Source organism: Gossypium arboreum, chromosome 12, assembly GCF_025698485.1.
Source record: "Gossypium arboreum isolate Shixiya-1 chromosome 12, ASM2569848v2, whole genome shotgun sequence".
Taxonomy (NCBI): domain Eukaryota; kingdom Viridiplantae; phylum Streptophyta; class Magnoliopsida; order Malvales; family Malvaceae; genus Gossypium; species Gossypium arboreum.
This window is the reverse complement of record NC_069081.1, coordinates 63,507,573-63,515,667: the sequence shown is the minus strand read 5'-3', so window position 1 is coordinate 63,515,667 and position 8,095 is coordinate 63,507,573.

Sequence of the window (8,095 nt, the reverse complement as noted above, 5' to 3'; positions counted from 1 at the left end):
AATGAAATGGATGAGCAAAATTTTTTCTTTTCTTTTCTTCAATGCGCGGCAATGGGGGGTTCACACACACATTTTTTTTCTTTCTTTATTACCCATACTTATTTGTTTATTGTTTCTCCCTAATGCACCAACAAAACATGTTTCATGACATGTTTAGCCCATACCCCTTGTCATGGCCGGCCACCTCCTATAAAAAGAGGGATATTTGACATGGAAGGCCATTGTTTTGCATGCATGCTTTAATTAGTCATCACACATTTCCCCATCACACTTTCAAAGTTTTCTACTAGGTCCTTTCTAGTGAAATTCACATTTATAACTCTAAATCAAACATCAAAAATGTCACACACGAATTAACACATATCATAAGCATCAAAATGAGCATTAAATTATTTTTATGCCTCGGTTTTGCGGTCCCGAAACCACATTCCGACTAGGGTCAATTTTAGGCTGTCACATACTCTGTTCATTTCAACCATAGGGTGTGACCCTACAGGTTCTTGTAACGTTAGTAGTAATATTAGAACGATTCTAATGTTACAAACAATGAGTGGCATCTAGCAATGCATCATTGCTACCTAAGTTACAAGAAGTCATGATTCGACATAACCTTTTGTGATTAACCTTTCATGCATTAATCTTTAAGTCCTATATCTTTGGAATGGACACAAGTTATGGAATAGTCACACTTGCATAGTCCATCCCATGTTTCTTGATACCTTAAGTGAACTATGATACACAAATAAGTATGACATCTCATATCAACTTATTTGAGCATGGCCATGCATTTCTAGTCTCACTCAATCAAGTGGCCTAAGATATTACTCCCATTATGTAGGAGGGACTTATCCTATATTGATCAACCATATCCCTCTACATAGATTGTGGTATATCCAACATTAGTCTTTATAGAACAACCAGTTACGATGTTCGTTTGACTATATCAAAATATACAACTCACGATGTTGGGATAATGATGATCTCAAGTATGAGAATCATATACATATTAATCACTATGAGGATCATATACATATTAATCACTATGAGTAATGTTGTGACAATTACATAATAAACCAAGAAACATACTCATAGCAGGTTAGTCCAATATGTTGTTCTCTAACACACATATTCATGCATTGATTTTGACACTCCATATTAATGACAACTCTTTATCATCAATCAACTATATGTTAGTCTTAATGCATTATTGTTGTCCTAGCCAACAATAATACTTGACTAAGGATCTTTTAAGAATAATCATATTATTCTCAGGAAATTATTATAAAATAGTTTATTTATGTACACAGAAAAGAAACTGAAATAATAATGGCAACGCCTTATATCAATAAACATGATAAATCAAGTATGTTATTACAACCATCTCGTGATTGATCTTTTAGCATACTCTTACATCAGCGATATGATTTAGTCAATTCTAAGACTAACATGGCGTGTGAGAGTCTAGCTATACATGCTATATACATATTGCGATAGTGTGATGATTCCCGACATTTAAAAATGTGTTTTCTTATAGCAAATGGATCCCGAACGAACATGTAACACCCCAAACCCAGCCCAGATGTTATGGCTGAATCTAGCGGCGTCACGTGAGAGTGCTTTAATAAAAGCTTAGTAAGTCAAAATCATTCAGATTATTACCTTTATTTAAATCGTGAAATCTTTGCTCCATTAATTATTCGAAAACAGTTCTTTTACGCGGAAGCTAAAACACCATTAATTCATATAATGATAATTTAACAGTTTAAAATCCCAAAATATCTTAAAAAAATAGTTCAAATCCAAAGACATAATGATAATCTGTAATGCCCCAATTTTCGGGAATTCTGTGGATGTTGGCAAATTTTAAATTTTCGGTGTTCTGTCTGCTTGGCATAGATTTAATCAGGTTAGTGGGCCTCTAGAAGGACCAAGCTTAAGTTAAAACCCGATAATTTTAATTAGTTTTGATTCCATAGGAAGAAGGGGTTCTAGTTAATTGGGCTTTTAAGTATTAATTGGGTAAAAATTAAACACAAGGAAGCAGGTGGCAAAGTGGCATGTGACGCCACTGGGGAGGCTATTAAGGTGGCGTGTGGATGCTAGGGAGAACCAAGGTTCAAGTCACAATGAAGGCATATTAAGGGAATTGTTTTTATGGTTGGAAAAGGTAAGTAATGGAACTCAAGTGAAAGACTGTCAGTGTAACATCCCGAAATAGGGCCTAAACAAAACAGTGGTTGTGAAACCACAAATCCGAGGTAGAAAAATTTATTTTATTATTATTTTGAAGTTCATGATATGATTGCATGATTGTGTGAAAATTTCGTGATGAAATTCTATGCATAAAGTGCTTAAGTTGAGGTTAGGGACTAAATCGAATAATTTGCAAAACTTGCATTCTAGAAGTTTTTAGTATGAAATTGCTTTGGAATATTAATTAGGAGGGTTTAAATAACAATTTTACCAATTTTAAGTTCATGGACAAAAATTAGGACATGGATGGAATTTTTTTAAAGTTTAGTAAGGAGGGGCAATTTGGATATTAAATGAATTAAAAAGGGAAAAATAACACAAAATTTGTTATCATCTTCTTTAGTTGCTTCCGAATTTTTGATCTCTCCATAGCTAGGGTTTCTTCAATTTTCAAGCTCCATAGTAAGTGATTCCAAGCCCCATTTTTAATGTTCTTTACATTTTCTGAGTCTCGATAGTTCGATAAAGCTTATGCTAGCAATAATTTAAGTTAGGGTTCATATTTGGAAAAATACCCATAGGTGAAAAGTGTTTATTTGATGTTTTATGATAGAATATGAGGTCTTAGATTATGTTAGACAACTTGTGCTACTCGGTTTTAGGTAAAAACGAGTAAAAGGGCTTAATCGGTAAAAATACCTAATAGTCATAAGTGCATGTTAGAGTGTGAATTTGATGCTGCCATAGAAGGGAAAAATGATCAGCATATCATAAAACATAAGAATAAGGGATAAAGTTTAATTCCCGAGCCTAGGGGCAAAAGTGTAAATATGCAAAAGTTTAGGGGCAAAAATGTAATTTTTGCAAAGTTTGAGTAAAGGACTGTTTTGATAAATGTGAATATTAAATAAGTTAAATTTGCTATTATAGATCAAGAAGAACGAAATTCGGGAGTAGATCGAGGAAAAGAAAAAGTAAATGACTAAATTGTAAAGTTTAGTCACATTTTGTATCGAGGTAAGTTTACAATAAATAAATGCAATATTCTTTTATTTTATATTATTATTGTCAATTTCAGCATTTATATACTTATTTTTTGAGAATATTTAAAGTCGAATTAAAGGCGTAAGTGATGAGAGAAAAAGCATTAGGAAGCCCTTGAACCTTAGGAATGTTAGGATATTAAATGACAGGAGACAGAGAGAGATGAAATGAGCCATGTAAGTCCATATCGGATATATGGCTTTGGAGACAGGAATGAGCCATGTAAGCCCATATTATATATATATATATATATGGCATTGGAGACAGGAATAATTCATGTAAGTCCATGTCTAAGACATGGCATTGGCAGGATATTGATAGACAGGAACGACCCTAGTATCCTTAGTATTCCGAATGGTTCAACGGGTCATTGTACATGTTAAATTACAGTGAATTATCAGCAAAAAGGGAAGGTAGATTATATTTATGAATAGTGAAAAGTCAGGTAAGAAAGAAGGTAAGTGAGTAAAGAAGAAGGTAGAAAATGAGAATGTAAAGAAAGTTTATGAGGCTAGTTGACATTATGTATATTTATTCATTATGTTGAATGTTGTAATTTATTTGCTTGTAAGCTTACTAAGCCTAGTGCTTACTCTATTTATTTTCTTTTTCTTATAGTTTTATCAAGCCACTCGGGGATCGAAAGGAAACGTCGGAAACCGATCACACTATCGAAGAAATCACATTGGTATAGTTAGACGTTTCGTTTTGTGTATGGCATGTATAGGAACTTGGTTTCTTTTGATATGATATGATCAATGAATGATGTGTAAATACTTTCTAGTGATTAAATAATAGAATGGATGATGATATACATGTTTAATAGTATGTATGATTAAGTAGTAACTATCACATGAAAACTAAGAAAAATGTGAAAGTAACTTAAAAACAGATTCAAGTATCAGAAATAATGTGATTTTGAAAAATCACAAGAAATTGTAGAGACATGGGTTGATGGTGAATAATATATTAAATTAAATCTCATTGTGTCTATTTTCATATGGAATAAGAAAAACATGTAAAGGTTTTGTATTTTATAAGATATCTGAGTTTTGGTGAAATAGGGCCAGAGTGATTTCTAGATCCCCTATTCCAACTTTAGAAATTCACCATAAATTTTAAAAAAATAATTAGGTGGTTTAATTTATATTGTTAGAATCCTTATTGAATCTAGTTTTAATATAAACAAACGGTATAGTCATATGATTTTTGTACAGAGAGAAAAGCTGTTCGTAGTAAGTAGAGGCCAGTGTAGTCGAATTCTGAAACAAGGGTAATTAACTAATAAACTGTACTAATTGGCTAAGTAAAAAATTCTAGAAAAAAAATTAGTATATAGATATATGAGTCTAGTTTCAGGAAAAATTTACGGATCTTAATTTTGAGATTTGAAACTTGAGAAATGAATTTTTAAGCAACCATGATGTAGAAAAACAATTTATTCCGAAAATTAAAATAAGTGGTTTAGAGCTGTTTAAAAGGTAAGATAAGTTTAGTAACACCTCAAGCTTGACTCCGATGACGGTTTCGGGCGTGGGGGCGTTACAGTCAGGAGGAGTTTAAATTGCTCAAGGGATTGAGTAAGGAGGGGATAAGGGAGAGGATTTAGGAGCTGATTAGGGAGAGCAGTATTGGCCGAATGGTGGACTCTTGGGGAGCAAGAGTTGGCCGGCCAAGGGTTTGCTTAGAGGGCAAATTTAGGCTAGGTTAAACGCCAAGTATAAATTCGGCATTTAGGGGTAAGTGTGCCATTTTTTCTGACCATCTTTCCTCCTCCTCCTCCTTCCTTTTCTTTTTCTCTCCATCTACCTTCTCCTCTTCTTTTCTCCATAGCCGAATCCTTCTACTACTCTTCCCTACACCACTTCCTTACTATTATTTTTAAGCTTTATAGCTGAATTTCACAAAAGTTGAAATCCCGAAGGTTCATATTGTCTATGCCGAATTCTCCTAGCAAAACCTACTGATCTTTCTTCATCCTTTTTGATCCATTCTTTCTTTTTCTGAACCCCAAACCTCTATCAATAAAGCCACTACAAAACCCTCACCTTTTCTTCACTGTTGCAAAAAGCCGAAAACGCATAGCCTTAGGGACATAGCCGAATTCTGAGATCTCTAAGGGCTCGAATTTTGTTATCATTTGAGGGGTTAGATCTGCATCAGAATCGAGTAGGAGTTAATTGGAATCATTGACCGAAGGAACCGGTGGTAAGTTTTCGAACCTAATCTTTATTTTAGGTTTTAGAAAAAGCCGAAACCCTCTAAAGGTTAGGGAGGCTATCGATTTGGGCTTGTAGCTCTAAGGGTTGTTATAATTGTTTTATTTTGGTAATAGTGTGATCTAGAGGCTGCTGATCGAAGGCTTGGACAAGTGGAACGACTGGATCTAAACCTAGTCGCTAATTTTGGCAAAGGTAGGATCGCTAGTGCCTAAGGTGTTTTTGGCCGAATATGGTAAGGGGGTTAATATGTAGTTCATTTTAATAGTTAGATTAACGTGTTAGTAATCCAATTGTAGGTAGTTCGTGTGTGGATCTTGTCAGCATATCGTCCAAATAGGTGTGTAACTGACACCCTTTCATAGTCTAGATCGGCAAAAGCGGAAAAGTCGAAATGCTGAAAAACTGATATTTTGTGGACTTGCGAGTGTGCGAATGCTCGTGAGGTAAATCGATTAACGTTTTTGGTAAACTACAATGTTTAGACTGCAGAGTGCATGATTTCTGTGCCTTCGATATTTTTGGGCTTTATGGGCCAAAATTGGGAGAGTGGGCCAACAGGCCCAATTCAGTAAGAACCCTCGGTAAGTGTTTTTGTTAGTACGTGAAAGGTGGGAATATGCATGAAAACCCTTAAAATTGATAAAATTACTGAAATACCTTTATAGGTGGACAATTTATAGATTTATCCCTAGGAGTAAAATTACTGATATACCCCTAGGGTTAAGGTTGACCTGAATGCATGTTTGACTGTTATTTTTTACTACATGCCATGTTATTATTATCTGATGCATGGATGGGATCTTGATGGAGGAAGTAATGAAAGTGGCTTGTCCACGTCTTGGAGGCTTTGCCTCAACTTATCGATAATGAGCGCAATCTTTGCAAGCTGTGGAGTGTAGAAATTTGGGTGGGTTGAGCTATTCCCACATGGAATGTAGGGCTGAATGCGGGTGGATTTTAGCGGTTGGTTATAGGTGGGTTGGGCTTGCATACGAATATGTCGATCTGTTCGGAATGGGCCTCTGGGCCATCTTGTTATCTGAAAATAGGGCTAAGGTCCGGTTTATTGTATTACGAAAGGGCTTGACCCAATACCCACTGTTATCTGAATGGGCTTAGGCCCAATGGGCTTGAGCTGACTTGGGCTTTGGATGGGTTTTCCTTACACACTGAGTTTTCCAAACTCACACCTTCCTCTTCCATCCTTGTAGGTGAGCCATGTTGGTGGACTTGGAGTTGGGCGGGATTCAGAGTGGCCACGAAGATTAATTTATGTTTTCTTAAGTTTCGCATTTGTTATTTTGACTATTTTTATTCTGGTTTAAGTTGTAATAAGGCCGCTCTTCTTATTATTTTTTAATATTTTGGGTTATTAAATTGGTTAGCTCTAGGGCACGGTTTATACAAGTTACTTATTTTCAAAATAACACGATAACCGAGCAAAGCTTCTGCAATGTAAACGTTTTCAAAGAAAATGAATATTTTAAATAGACTTAAACTTAATTAATTATTCGTGGACTAGTAACAGGCTTAAAGTGTGGCAATGGATGTGTGCATGTCGAAGATTGGATCCGTGAAGAGCTTGGTACTTAAGTAGTCTAACAGACTCACCTCCTCTTTTCTGGCTTCCTACCTGGTGCACAGCTTCCATTCACTTTAACTTAAAACAAAACATTCTTCAAACCCTAAGAAAGATTTCTGGATAAAGCATAACTTCTTTAGTAACATTCTCCATGTGACACGCTGAATTCGGCCGTAACGTCTGGGCCGGGTTTAGGGGTATTACATAATCCAAAAATTTAATATTTAGAATAAAACAGATAAAATAAATGTTACATAAAATCCATAAAGTGTCCGACAGTGGTCACCATCAAGCGCTCCGTCGTACCGATCCATCTACTACCGAGGATTACCAGACATAAAATTAATAAAAGGGGCGAATTTTCGAAAACTTAGTGTGTACATCCCCCCCCAAACAACATGCATACAAACAAATAACAGAATACAGATATTCGGCCTTAGCCATACAAATATCGTATGCAGATTAGATTAGGTATCAGAGAATAGAAATCATGGCCACCAACCTGCACACCATCTCCGTCCAACCCAACACACCATGTGGGGATACAATCGACCCACCCAGCCCTACATACCAAGTATGGGGATAAAATCGACCCATCTAGCCCTACACACCAAGTGGTACTGTTTTACAGTACATAACAGATATATGCAGCGTAGCTACCCGATAATAGGCTATTCGCCTCTTAGACTTCCTTCTCTTCACAACAACCCAACCCAATGCAATGCATCATAAATATCGTGACATGCTTATATGCAGAAATTAGATCATATCATAGCAGAATAGATATATGAAATCAGGCAGATATACATGCTTATTGTAAAATGCTTTACATACAACATAGTAATCATTCATATTATGGGGTCTAAATAAAGCTGGCCGACCCTACAGGCAGGTCAAGTTGACTTAGGCGACCCGTGCAACCTTACAGAAAATTTTAGGAAAATTGGGCTCACACGCCCATGTGCACTGCCCGTATGGCCCACATAGCCCAAATTAGCTTTGCCCGTGTGGATCACACGACCTGGCCTAAGACCCACATGCCTGTGCGGCCTAC